This window comes from Parus major, chromosome 2 (genome assembly GCF_001522545.3).
Source record: "Parus major isolate Abel chromosome 2, Parus_major1.1, whole genome shotgun sequence".
In the NCBI taxonomy this organism is placed as follows: Eukaryota; Metazoa; Chordata; class Aves; order Passeriformes; family Paridae; genus Parus; species Parus major.
In genome coordinates, this window is record NC_031769.1 from 105184614 (window position 1) to 105199517 (window position 14904).

Below are 14904 nucleotides of genomic sequence, written 5' to 3' on the forward strand. Positions count from 1 at the left end.
CCATTTTTTTTTTAATTTGGCTTTGTTTTTGACTTGCATGCATTTATTTTAAACACAATATTCTTGCAGCAGTGTTAATGAAGTGCATTAGAAACTAGCTTTCCTAGTGAAAATAGGGCAAAGTGGCATAAAGTGGAGTGGCTGGATTTTTGTGTGGTGAAAGTGGAACAGCATCATGTAATGAGAGAAGAAGAAGGTGAAATCCAACTTTTTTACTGTGCAAATGGGGAAGTGGAAAAAAACAGACTATTTTGTATATCACTGGTGATCATTAGGTATTTTCCTCTCATGACTTTTCCCCTCTAGCTCTTTTTTTTCCTGATCTGGCTACTATACTTCAAGCTGGATCATGCTTTCTTGCCTTTAAATGCTGGCTCTGATCTTCAGTTCTCTGATCTTCACTTCTGTGTATACTTGTTAATTTACTTTCTCTCCTTGCTAAACAACCCTGCCTAAAACTTTTATCTGAAATATGCCAGGGTAGGCTTAAATATGCCTGGAAAGTGGGCACTGTGGGTACATCTGCTGGCTTTCCTTACAATAGCTTCTCACAGAAGCCTCTTTTTGGCATCTTTTTCCTTTTGTTGTTCCAACCAGCATGTTCCTGCAGATGTCACTGGTGCTACACGGTATTTTTAAACCTTGCAAATCCGTGGGTTTTTCAAAAGGTGCTATTTATGTGTACAATCCTACATGATATGACACCAGCACCTTTCTGCTAAAACTGCCACCAGATCTGCTGTATTACATCTAATATTTACTGTGCTGCAGAAAAGATTAGAGGAATGGCTTATTACCTTGGCAAAGAAAGGAAGACTTTAGTCACACAGATAATCATAAGTTAGCACAGAACTTCTTTCTAAGTTGCTCTGCATAGAAATCATCCTGTGCTCAGAATTTAAAGCAGGGCCTTATGTCACCCATGGAAAAGGATAGAGTCACAGTGAGCTGAGAGCAGGTCCTCAGCATTGGCTTGTCAGAAAAAAGAGTCCCCTATCTTCTGACATAGAAGGGTTTTTTTTTCTCATTAAGCTTTTTAAGCTATTCTGCTTGTGGGCTGCTTCTAAAGAAGTCCATCTCTCATACCCTTTTTGCTGCCCTTTGTCAGCACCTTACTTTTGGGTTATCTTCAACTGCCAGTGAAGCTGCAGCTTTGGATATGAGTACTTGGTTATGTTTCTCAGTCATTTCCTATGGATCAGAGCTTTATCTTTGCTAAAGTCATTGGGGATTTACCAAGACAACCAAGCTGTGCCAAACAAGAACAGAGTAGGCCTTTGCCTGATCTGTACAGCGGAGAACTTCAAGGGGATCAGCTCAGCAGAGGTTTTGGGGATGGAGAACATCCTCAGTAAGACAGATCTTGGTTCTAATGCTTTCCCTGGGATTCTAAAGACCTGAGCAACTTGACCTCTGTCTTGAACCATTTGTACATGGGAAACTGTTCGTAAGTGTCAAAATTTGTGGACTTTCCTGCTGGGACATTTACATTCAGCTGGTTCTCCTGCTTTTGACAAATGACTGCAAGTGGAGTCAATCCTCACGTATATAAAAAGACAGTATGTCAGTGCAAATGCCCTCTTTACAGGACATGAGCCAAATTAGTTTCTGGAATAAAGCCAAAGAAGTTAATGGGTATAGCCTCTGAAGTTGATGGGTTTTTATTATTTATATTCTATTTCTGTAATAATTTCTGGTGTACACAGATCAATCGGTTTTCAGTTTGTTCCACTAATGGCATCTCAGGTTAACTCACCACCTGACTTTTGTGGTATTATACATTGTTTCTTTCTGTTCTCTGTTGCTGGGTTGTTCACACTACTTAATGTCACAATATAATTTTTTTCATTATTATACATCAGATATAATGAGAGAAAATTGCACTGGCCTCTGACTCACCTCCTCTTACAGCCTTGCACCTGGTGCTGTATCCCTCCTCTTTACCATGCTGGAGGTGCTGGAATTAGAGTGCTTTGAGAACCTGCATGTAAATGCTCGTAAGCTGTTTTTCTTGATAAGAAATGACAGTATTATATTTTTTCCATCTAGCATTCAGATTTATGTCTTCTTTGCTACTTGAATCTGGGCATTTAAGAGACTGAAGAAAGAAGAGCTTAAGCCAAAACTGAAGGAAAGTGGTGGTTTTACATCTTCCTGAGATTCTTCCCATGTCCAGAGCTTAGACCCTGACCCTTGTGCAAGTTATTTCTTGTGAAGTCAGAGATTTTCTGCTCCTTGGTAATGTGGGCACAGGTAGGAAATTTTGAACCAAATGGGGGATGTGAGGAGGAATGGTTGCCTACTAAAACAGCAAACAGACAAAATACACCTCTGGTTTTGGTAAAGACCTTGAGCCATATTTGATTTTCTCATCTCACATACTTTCTTAGATGTTAGAAAGGATCTGAGTGAATCAGTTGCCATAGAGAGATGTAGCAGATTTCTTTGGATGAATTTTTCACTAGAAAGGGAACTAGCAGAGGGACAGGTGCAATTCAGTGCTATGCTATATCCAGGCTGGAAAAGCTCTGAGAGTTTAAATAGAGTATTTCCTTTTTTTCTTTTCCCCTCCAAATTTTCTAGATCCTTTAAAAACAGAGATGCTAATAACATTGGTGTAGTTTACTAGATTGCCCATTTAAGAAAATGGGCTTTTTTCCCTCATTTTTGGCATGTCAGCTTTGCAGAGAGGGAAAACTGTGAACTGAATTTCTGGCCAGGTTGTGGAGAGAGCACTACTTCACTGACAGTGGAGCAACTTGAAGTCTCTCTGTAGTGATTAGTATTCCTAGAGCGTGTTTGTTTATTTCTTGGACTTGAAGCCTTTGCATCCTATCCTTCCTTCCCCTGATCCTCCCAAAGCAAAAATAACCATTCTAAGAGTTCTTGTGGGTGCTTCCTGGCAGACCTTGCTGTTAAGATCTTTTCATCTTGGATTGTCTTTCTTTCTTGCTTCAGGCCATTAGCCTTTGCCTTGTCCCCTTTGACTGCCCTGCATAATTCCTGCCTCTCCATGGCTCTTCCCAGTTCAGATTTATTAATTGAAAAGGAAGCTGCCTCTGTGGCACCTGAAGGGCTTCTGGCTGAGCCTGAGGTGGGGCAGCAGCCTGCAAAGAGAAGTGGCTGCCTGGTGGCTCTTGCTATCAGCTGTGCTTTGCTGACAGTCAGGACACTTAGCCTCCAATTTAGCTTTTCCAAGAGGCAAAAAGCTCCACAGCTCCTCAGCTGTGAGGTGAATTTAAAAGCTGTGCCCTGCCCCAGAGAGAGGAGGGCAGAGGTGTGAGGTGGGCAACAGAGAACCAGAGGAAGCAGCTTTCCAGAGCTGGGTGCCCTGAGCACAGGCACCTGGATGGCTCAGCCTTCAGGGTCTCCAATTCTAAATTATCTTTGCATATAATGACAAACATTGAGGGCAGGTTTATCTGCCTTATGATATTCCTCAGCTTGTGTGTTCCAAGCTGGGCAGTGTATTTTGATTCTTTTCTTGTCTCTAAATGCCAGGCTTTGAAAAAGAAAAAAATTCTCCTGAAAACTTCTGCTTAGTTCCTGCTCTAATTTATAGCCAAGAGGTGTTTACTCCTCTTTAATACCTCAAATGAAGCTATGGATCTTGTCACAGGAGGTTTCCAGACTATAATTTGTTTATTTACTGATCAAGGGTGAATGTGGTTGATGTGCTTGCTGGAAGGGTGAAGATGAAGGCCAGCATGGAAGACCTTTGTTTGAGCACTCTTTGCCTGGGTCCTTAGGCTGCCCCATCACCCCCTACAGTTTGGGGGTATATGAAAGTGCTGCAGCCCATTTTCTCTGCTAAGCCATTCCTTCCCCACTGTAATGTTCACAGCTCCAGTAACATGAAATTCTAGTCCTTTAAAGCCTCTTGTCTTTCTTTTTTTTATTACTCTCATCTTTAACTGCTCTGGGTGCATCCTTGGTGCTGGGGAAAGCAAAGGTATCTTTCCATCTGTGTGGTTTCATTAAGGAAACAGAAAGAAAAAAACAAAACTACCATTTATTTACAACAAAAGATGTGATAGAAGGAAGAGAAAGGCTATTTAACACCGAGTAGGGAAAGATAAGTTTCCCTGGAAATGAGGGAAGAGAAAAGGAGACTGAGGAGAGACCTTATTGCTCTTACAACTACCTAAAAGGAGGCAGTGGCAATGTGGATGTTGGCCTCTTCTTCGTGGCAGCGAAGGATAGAACGAGGGGAAATGTCCTCAATTTGCACCAGGGGAGGTTCAGGCTAGATATTAGGAAAAATATTCTTCACTGAAAGAGTGATTAAGCATGCTAAGAGGATCACCAGGGAAGTGGTGGAGTCACCATCCCCAGAAGTGTTCAAAAAATAAGGGCAGATGTGGCACTTTGTGATATGCTTTAGTGGGCATGATAGTTTTTGGTCAAAGGTTGGACTTAATGATCTTGAAGGTCTGTTCCAACATTAATGATTCTCTAAGATCTGAAAAATAAATCAAAAGACTAGCTGCAAACCTGTTTTCACAAAATTTGTCATTATTGCGCAACGTGTGACTAAAATCCCACTGAGGGCAACAAAATGATGGAGTGCAGTTATCCATACAGACTTCAAATTTTGTAGGATACATGCCTTAGTCTTACAGACAAAACTGGTATCATTTGATTATTCTTTATTATAGTGGCCCCCTACCTCATAAATGATAAAGATGGTAGAATAATAGACAATAAATCCCCAAATTGAAGGGATGCCTGCAATACAGAGAATAAACTATCTCTGAAGCATGAATGTTCACATGAATGCAGACTGCCTTTGTGAAGTTGGCTGAGAGCCAATTTAGTCATGACAGTTCTAAAACATCACAACTTTTAATAATATCAAGCCTAGACTTTTATCTGCATAAGTTTAGTAAATATTGATCAGATTAATGCTTGATACAGTGACACAGGGAGCTTAAGTTCTTCTATTTTAAGATCTTAGGTGAGCTAAGAGTTTAAGGTGATTTAAGGATTTTAGATCAGTAGAAAATAATAAATGGTCTTTAAACCTTTAACGCAGCTTAGCTGCAGATTTGCAGACCATCCCTCAGACATTTAAAAAAATATTAAGCCTTCCTTATGCAGCAGAGCTTGTGTCAAATCCAGCAGGTTTCAAAGCTGACTCGATTACACATTATATACCTCTCAAACTGTTCAACCCCACAGAAATTACTGTTACCCAAAGTTTAATTTTTTCCCCTCAAACATCCATGAGTTTGGGGATGCTGTGAGCAGTTTTCTTATGGCTTGGTCTTGCAGTGCTATCCTTGTAGGTAGACTGTACCTGTCATCGAATGGAGCCTTTCTGCTCCAAACCATTTCCAGCTTCCACGAGAGGGGTCAGCTGGGAGAAGAGGCTGACAAGGCCTGTAGCACCATTTCATATAACTGTAGAATAATTTTGATTGGAGGTAATCTGAAAAGGTCATTTAGTTCAAGAGAGAACACTTTAAATATGTAAACAAGTTTTACTTTTATTTTTAGTAGTTTCTTTCTGTGCGTCAATTCTGATTCTCCAAGGAAGTGAAAGCAGAGGAAGTAGAGTGCTACAATCCACAGTTGTTTTCCTGTGTGAAAGACTTCTAAAGCAAGACAGATTTTTAACTGAGGGGAATGTTTCTGAGGCAGCAAAATGGGATCCACCACATCACACCCTGCCCCATCAAAACAAGACAAGGGCTTTCAATGGCCAAGGGGATCCTGTCAGCAGCCAGCAGCAACTCCTGCCACTAGCAAAATTAATAGAAAATCTAGCTTCTTAACATGAACTAATTTGAATAATCTGATTTGAAAGTTAGCTCAGAGCATGTGTTCTCTGTAAAACCATAACAATTGAAATCACTGAGCGGGAGCTGAGGAAATCTTCATTAAGAGTCTTCAAAGTGACACTCTGGTCACTTTTTGGGGCCATCCTTTCTCACATACCTGCAGCTCAGCCTGAGTTGTAGTTAACTTTCTGTGTCACAACTCTTGCTGGAAACCTTTGCCTGAGCTGCAAACCTTTTGCAGTTCATTTTCCTTCCAGCCTGAATTTACTTCTGAGCACTTTGTATGTATAGGTTCCGTGCCAGTGCTTTTTATTTTAGCTATGTCTCTTTTCCCCAGGCTGCTTCTTGCAGACACATCCCCAGTCAGTCACCCTTTGTTAGGCTGAACAGCAAGACATCTCACATCCATTTTCCTGACCTTCCCACTGACCTCTCTGTGCCTCTTCCAGCTGGAAGGTATCTCCCTGAAACATGGGTGACCAGGATTGTAGCAGTTTTCCATATGGTATCACCTGGGCCTCATACAAAGACATCAGTGCTTCCCTATTTTTACTGGAAATACCTCCCCTGCTGCCCTCATCGTTCCCTTTTCAAAAAAGGAAATTAAGTGAGTCTGGCAAGGTCTACCTTTAGTAAACCCATGTTGCATTTTATCCCATATTGCTTTTACCTCTGCATCATTAATTAGACTCCCCACAGAACACTATTTTAAAGCCTAGCAAGCTATTCAAGTGGCTCTAATAGACTTGTAAATATGGGTCAATTTTTTCACCTTCTTGATTGGAGGTCATACCCTTGTTCCCCAGTCCTATGGCACTGTCCACAACCTTATTAGTTTACCAAAGAGACTTGCTAACAGACCTGAAAAATCTTGTGGCAAAGCTTTCCTAATATAAGGCAGGATATTATCTCATCCTTCCTATTCTAGCATGCTGATCACCTTTGTCTTAGGGAAGCTGAACATTTTCTTTATATTTAATATTTAGTTTGGCTGACTTACCTGCACTTTTGTTCTTTCAAATTAATGACTTTACTTATGAAACTTCTTTTCCTGTGTTTCCCATTTAATTTAAGCTGAGATAATTTGCAATAACTCTTTAAAAGATAATTGCTTTAATAATCTGTCTTTTATAGTGCCTCAGATATGAACCAAATCAAGTCCAGACTTGATCTTCTGCATGAGGGTTGCTGAGGATGAGGATACTTGTTGGTTATCTCAGTTAATGATAATGTCAGACCATATTACCATTAAAAGCATTTGTGTGCTAACCCACATCTAGGCTGTCACAGTTTGCCACAACGACATTTCTGACAGCACTTAGCTCTGAGATTGTAGGGTATAACCAAATCTGGTGGTGAAATTTAGTGTCTGATCATTGGAAAATTCTTCTGCCTCCCAAAAATACTGTTTTGTTTTGTTTTCTCAAGCTCTTAGTGTATATTGGTGCCACCATATTTTATTATTATCACTTTCTTTCTTCTCATATTACTGCTTCATAAAGTCCAGTCTATTTTTTAGATTTCATGGTGAAATTCGGTGGTCTCAAGAACAAAAAGAAAAAAAAAACCCAAATTGTATTAATTTCAGAAATAATATTGCACTCTTTAAAATATGCCCTTGCTGTGGATTTTGGAAAAATCAGTGATGCTCAATGTATTGTATAAACTTAGAAGTGTTTGCAGTTGTCAAAGTGAGTTTCTTTTATTTATGGCTTTGATTAGATATTTTTCAGTTTGGGGACATAGGGAAAATTTGGGAAGAGTGTGAGCCCATAATGAATGGCCAGGAGAACACATTTTTCTAAAACAAAAAAGCCTCTAACCAGACTATTCTACAAGCAAATGTGCCCAGTGGAGATAGTCCAGACAACTGCACCTGGACACCACCTGGATATAATTAAGGTCCCAGAATGGAAGATGTGTTAAAAGAGATGCCAGGAAATTTAACACTCTCCTTTCTTTATTCATCTGCTGCAAAGGGATGGCATAGATAGTACAGTACAATGGACCCATAGGACTCTGGATATCTCTGAGGAAGACTTTTTTTTCTTCTTTTAGATTCTGCCAGTGTCTGTATGCATTGGTTTTTCGCTTCTTCTTGACCCCACAAGGTGCAACTACACACCAAAGGTATTCCTATGGCTTACACTGGCTGTGCAAGAAGGAATTACTTTGGTTTTCTCCCATGCTCATAGCCACAGGCCACACTCTGCCCCTGGGCATTTCCTATTCTCCTTGAAAGTGTTAACTTTTCTTAAAATAACACTCACTGTGTCATTTCTTTCACCCATTACTGACCATGTTATTTTTTTTTCCAATGTATAGTTCAGCACTACACTTCAGAAACATGGCTTTCATGTGCTTTCATGTGCTTTATTATCCCTAGGTGAAGAAAATGCAAGCAAGTTTGCAGATATTTTAATCTGGTCTATTCAGAAAGCAACTTAGTTGAAATGAAATGTAATGCTTTGCCTGAAAAAAGTGAAGGGGATAAGTAAAGTTTAGCTATGCAGAATACAACAATCAGTTGGTTAAAATCTAACACAGTGCCTTCATTAAATGTTAAAAATCTCTGTTGAAACAGTATTAGCACAGCGGGGCTGTGAAGAGCCAGAGATAAATAATGATTTGGAGCAAATAGGCCTCAGCAGGAAGAAAGAGGTGTTTCACCTTATTGTGATCTGAAGCTGTCCTTATATATGTTCGAAATTACCCTTAATCCCATTATTATTATCATTACATATGACCTTGCTAAGTTTCTGTTGTAAGAATAAATGGAAAAAAAGGAAGTCTGAGTGAAGACTTTCTACATATTATCATGTTATATTAATTCTATAGAGGAACTTGGGACAGGAGACTATTGCAATAGACAATGCACAGAGTGACTTGGTCCCTGATTGACTTTCTCATATTGGAAGTCCCAAGGTAGGGACAAAGGGAGAGGCATGCAGATATTATCCTGGTTTGTATAACTGGAGGCTGACAGACAAGCTGGACTGAGATTCAGCCATGCTAGGTGCTTTATAATCACAGAATTATCTGGTTCTTGCCTGAAAAGGGGTTACCAGCCTTGATGCACAACAGAATGAAATAAAATTAGTACATTAAAAGCATCTCAGCCATCTGCAACTCCTTATCAGCCTTCAGAGATTCTGGAAAAAATAAGTCTTGAAGAGGGATCTAGGATGGTGGATCACACCTATCTTGTCTGTCCATTGTTGGACCCAGTATTGTTCCTCATTAACAGAATTTACGGTGATAAATAATTATGTGGCAATATATAGATAAGGGCAATAGCAATGCTAAAATCCCTGCCAGCATTCAGGGCCTTGCAGTACTTTGCTCACCTGTGGGGCTTGAATCTCCCCAACGCCATGATTTTGGTGATTCATCTTTGCTGGAGGAGTGGGGTATAGCTTGGGGACATAGTGAGTGACCAGTGTTGGGGTGGGGAGACTGTCCTCTAGGAGGAGAGATCAGCACAGAAGCTGTGAAAAGGAAAGAGGAGGGAGTAGTAGGTTCACCTACTTCTTGTAACTTGAATGGGAAGTAAAGCAGACAGAGAAGCAAGGCCCTTAGGAAAATGAGAGCAGGCAGAAGGGCTCTGCAGTTTGGGGAGCCTGGCCCTTGTACAGCAAAGGACTTTGGGGCAAAAGGTGAATTTGAAATGGGGATCAGTGTAAGTGAAAAGGTAGACAGCTAAAAAAGTGTAATGAAATCTGTTTTGAATGCAGACAAAAAGTAATGTGTATCTTGGATTTTATCTCAGAGAAAAACTACTGTAATCTATGTAAATGATGATGAATTCACTCATATAGAGTTGTTTGTGTTTTAAAATAGAGTTGAAGTGACTTTAGATATAAACAGTGACTATTAGACAAGAAAGAGGGCAATGTGTTTCCCCTCACAGATGATAAATGCTGAACATCTTCACATGTAAGATACCTGTGTAAAAAAGGGAACCCGTTTTCCTTCGTTGTGTGGAAGTATGGCTCTGTTCCCAGCCAAATGTGTGTGGTACAAGTGAAGTTAGAATAAAAAAATGTCCAGAACAAAGGCAAAAATAAGTCTTGAAATATATATATTTGGGCAGAGTATGAATGTTTAAAGGATATCAATATACCCTCTGAGAGATGAGGAAAGGTTCTGCCATCTCCTATTATCTGGCTTAGTAGGCTGAATAAGTGAATAATTCAGAGAGCAAAGTTTCTCCAACAAATGAGTCACCTAGACTCCAAACTATTAGCATGCAGCCAAGGCACATTGAAAAAGCAGAGTTCATCCACACTGGTTTTAGTAACTGCTCCACTCAGTGGGAAAATAAATCAGTTTTTCCTCAGTTAACACAAGATCTGAAAAACCATCAATTCCCTCCACAGTATCTGCAGCACAAATGGTATCACAGATGCTTGATTGTAGGTATAAATTAGCATATTATGCCCATAGGGGGAGGCTGGATGATGATGGCTTAGTAGCTGAAGCCTGCTGGCCTCTGGGAAAGTGCAAATGTAATGTCAGATGACTCAGTTCACCAGGTGAGCCAGAGAAGCTGTGCCTCCACAAAACAAAAAGGTGAAAAATGAAGACAATTTGTAGAGTAGTGTCTGTGGTCATAGGTATGATGCTACCTGACATCCACACTTAGCGACATTTAGAGGCGAGGAAAAGCAACTTTGGAACTTACACTGATAAAAAGGAAGGATTGAGAAGTGCCTGGGTAAAATATCACCGCATGGGTCTTTCTTCTTACTTACTGGCCCTTCCCGCAGGAAGGGAAACGACAACTACTTGGAAACCTTATGAGTTAAAATGAGTTGTAGGAACTGTCTGTGCAAACTCAGACCTCCATCTGAAGGTCGTACCCATGACTGAAAATTCTAACAGAGTTTAAAAGCAAAAGAGGAGACCAAACTCCTCACACCAGCCTGGCTGGGCCACTGACTCCTTTCCTGTAAGTTTATTCCTCTTGTATTTCCTCACAGCAGGTTTCTCTCCCTGTCTTTTTTTTTTTTTTGCTATTCTCATCCTTTTTGTTCTTGCCACCCACATTTTTTCTCTTTTACAGAGAAGAATTTGATTCCTATAAATCTTCCAGTGCTCAACACCTCTCTCCTGGTGGCCTGTTGTTCATGAGGCAGCATCTGCACAGTGCCAGGTGGGATCCTTTGTCAGCAATAGACAGGAGGTGCTGCTGGTAGCTATTACGCACATGAAAAGGGAGACGATGCCGAAATGAGGTTGTTAGAGATCTGTGTGGCTCTTTCCTCATGTGGGGAGGACAAGTATACAGATTTCTCCTTCACTGCTGCCTGCCAGCATGTAGCTGTCAATTATTGCCTGTGCTTTGACACCCGAGCAGCAGCTTGGCCTCTTCCTCCTCGGCTGTCCCTGCCTCCTCTGCTGCACAGAGCTGCCTCTCCAGGTTAATGAGGTGCTGGTGTAATTTTGGCACCCAGATCTTGTGCTGACAGCTGTACCCCGGCTCCAGGAGTCCTGGCACTTTACCACCACTGTCACTGACCCGGGCCCCTCGCTGGAGCTGCAGCACATCCAGCAGCAGCTGGTTTCCAGTGGGTTTTCCCTGTTAGGCTTGGGGACAGAAGACAGCAGCAGTAGCCAACACTGTTAAACAAGCAAACTGCGTGAGAAAGTTTTCTCTTACAGACTGGGTTGCTCTACGTTTTGCTGCAGCTGCTAAGTGAGGGGTGGACTAGCAGAGTCTGTTCTCCTCTTCAGCCTCCACACATGGAACAGCTGTGGGCGCTCTGCAATGGGAGCAGCTCCGTGCTGAGGTCAGGGGCACACCCCTCTGCCTGCCTGCCAGGACGGCCAGTGATGGTAACTATGGCAATGGCAGTGGTAGAAAGTCATTTTAGTGTCATGAGATCAGTGGCATGTCTTCCCTGAAAGGAGAGTTGCCTCTGGAAGAGGCACCTGTCCTGTGCTGTCTCATCCAGGACAGGTCCAGCTCTGCCCACGTGCCCATGCCCAAAATGTTCACTGCTACTGAGGAAACCTCTTCCAGTATTTCTTGAAAGAAAGTGACTCTTAGGAGACACAAGCAAGGCTAGAGAAATGCTGGAGATAGCAAGGTGTCCCAGGCACTGTTGTGAGGGGCTCTTGCAGGAGACCTGCAGAGTTTCTGTCCTCCCTCAAATCTACCAAGTGAAAGGTGGTCTACTAAAGACCTCTCAATGGCTTAAACCAGCCTGAGGCACTGAAATTTTAATAGAAGAGGGTTCTCCTTTTGTGGCTTGAGGTTGCAGGGGATGACCTGTAACAGCAAATGTTTACTTCTCAATTAGTTATGGAGTTTTTCCCAATTCACTGACAGTCCTGAATATCCCTGGAGCAACTGGGAAAGCTAGAAATAAAGCTAGTGTTTACCTTAATTAATTATCTGGCTTTTTTCCCTCTCAGGGACCAAAAAAACTGTTTCTCAACATTCATGGGTCATGGATTCCTCTCTCAACATCCATGTAACTTATTTAAATGTTAGAGCTATGATATCTACAGTGCAACCAAGGATAATGAAATTGGGAAGTGGCTTCTCATGTAGCTACTCCAATCCTTCATCTTTAATGCACGAGGAATGACTCAGGTGCACAGAGCCCTTCTCCCTCCTTTTCTGATGGCATTTTTCCACCTACTGAGTATTTTTTACTATTGTAGATCTTATGAGAGGAAAGATTGGTGTAGGAGTTGTAGCAAATTACCTTGCAGTACTTGTAATCAGTTCTATTGCCAGCAAATGCATATTGGAAATACTGGGCTGCTGCTGGATAAGGGATCTTACAGGCGAGGGTGATGATGAAGGGTCTCTTTGTAGCAGGAGAGCTGAGCTGGCGCAGCTGCAGAGCCCACCAGCACAACCACAGCTCAAGGGCTGAGCTTCAGAGGGAGAAGGGTCAGGAGGAAAGGCCACTGAGGCTGAGCTAAGGCTGCCCCAGGCGCTGCTAGTGAGCCGAGACTACTGCCTGTTAACTCGCCTGCCATCACTCCTTCACAGGAACTTTTGCTAGTACAGCTAATCCTGCTCTAGGGATTTACCAGGAATAAAAAACAGGAATAAAAATGTCACTGCTTAAACCAATGTGGTTCCACAGCTAGAGGTTTCCAGTGCAGACTTAGCCTCAGGTCGGTTTTTTAAGGGTAGCTCTTGTCATCATTTACACTGAAGCTGGACTGTTGGGGGAAAAAAGTCAGAGAGGTTGCAGCATCACTGACCCTTTGATTTTGCCTGTTTCCCTGTACTCACTATTTTGGAGCCAAGGTTCCAGTGATGGGCAGATATCAGGAGAATCACAGCATTTGCCTTTTCTTTTCTTTTCTTTTTCTATTTTTTTTTTCCCTCTTGACTGTAGCTGCATGATTTACAGGCACAATTGTGAGGTTTGTAACAAGGAGATGGAAAAACACCACCAGGATAATTTCACTCATGTGACGCTACTCCCCATCTCTTTTGTGGTTTTGGGAGGCCAGTGCCCAGAGGCATAGGGGTGACCTTCCCCTTTGGAAATACTATCTCTCCCTCACAGAAGTGCTTCTGCCCTCATTCTTTGGGCAGTTTCTGATTTCCCCCGACTGACCTGTGACTCTAGCTGCCTTAGGGAGAGCCCAGGGTTGCTGCTGGAAAGTGAGCCCCGCGTGTCCCTTAGGGCTGCGCTCTCACCAGCCTGGCAGTCCTCTCTACACGCCTGTCTGTTTCCCATAATGAAGGCAGAGCATCTCGAATGCTCCCGAGACTTTCCTGCAGCAGGAATCCCAGCGGTTCGGTGGGTGGATGCGGCCACTGGATGTCACTGTTGTTCCGCGGAAACCCTCTGAAAACCACGGCGGAGGAGCGATGGTAGCTCCTATGGGGTGGCAGAGCACGGATTTTCACACCCCCTGCGGGATCTGCTACTCTGAGTGGCTCCGAGCAGCCCCAAAAGGTCCGAATGGATTCTGGGACGGTGAGGTACGGATGCTATGAGTGTCGGTGCTGTGCAATGTTTGTGATAGCTACTTATGGATAATGGAAGGAAACAGTGTTGAAATTAGCAGGATCTTTCAGCAGCAGCTTTAAAGTGTCTTTGACATTTCCTGGGGCTGCTCACTTCACGGACTCATAGAGACATGGAATGGTGGTTGGAAGGATCTCGAAGATCCTCCAGTTCCAATACCCCTGCCATGGGCAGGGACACCTTCCACTGTCTCAGGTTGCTCAAAGCCCCATCCAACCTGATCTTGGAGCACTTCCAAGGATGGAGCATCCACAACTTCTCTGGGCAGTCTCTTCCAGTGCCTCAGCCCCCTCACAGTCAAGAGTTAATCTCTTCTCTGCATACAAAAGTCTGAGGGCAGCGGGAGTCCAGCCAGAACGAGAAGGCTGCATCTTGTGGGCCTGCAGAGCATCAGGGCTGAGCTGCAGGATGCCAGGAAGGGAGCCAGGAAAAGCACTTCGTTCCCAGCCTGCACTCACTTCCTGGGCCAAGCAGGGTGTGTGGAAAGCAGCATGTGACTGGTCTTGCCCAGATGCTTGGCTGGGGTGAAACTGGGCTGCCCAGTTAGGGAGCTGGGAGGTGTCCTCAGGTGCCCCCAATGCAGACAACACTTGACAAACAGCAGGGAGCCCAGAGCAGTGGGTCTGTCCAGAGAGGATGACTGCAGACAGTACAATGTTAGGCAAACCTGTGAATAATTCTGATCTGTTTAGAGCATTTAGGCCACAGCAGACCATAAGGCTGGGCATGCAGAGAGACAAAGGCAAAGGAATTTTACTTGTCTTTTCCTCCTCTCCAACACTTGTGTTGAACAGAAGCTCCTCATAGATGAAGACTGGTTTCTAGTTCTGAGAGTCCAAAACAGAGCTGTTGAGCTTTTGTGTTTTAGGGAAGGTTTTTTCTCTCAGTTGCCAGTCTGGCTTTAGATTAGCTCTGTAGGGATGTCAAGATTTGCCTTCTGTGCAATGTCCTACCTTTCTTAAGATATAAAGCAGGCACTTGTTGTTTTCCTACTAAGTCTTCTTTGATTAAACTTCCAAAAGTGTTTCTAGCAAAAAGAATTTAGTTAAATGGAAAGAAAATACATCAGTATAATTAATTATTTAAATAGAACTTCAGGAAATCATAGGGCTTTC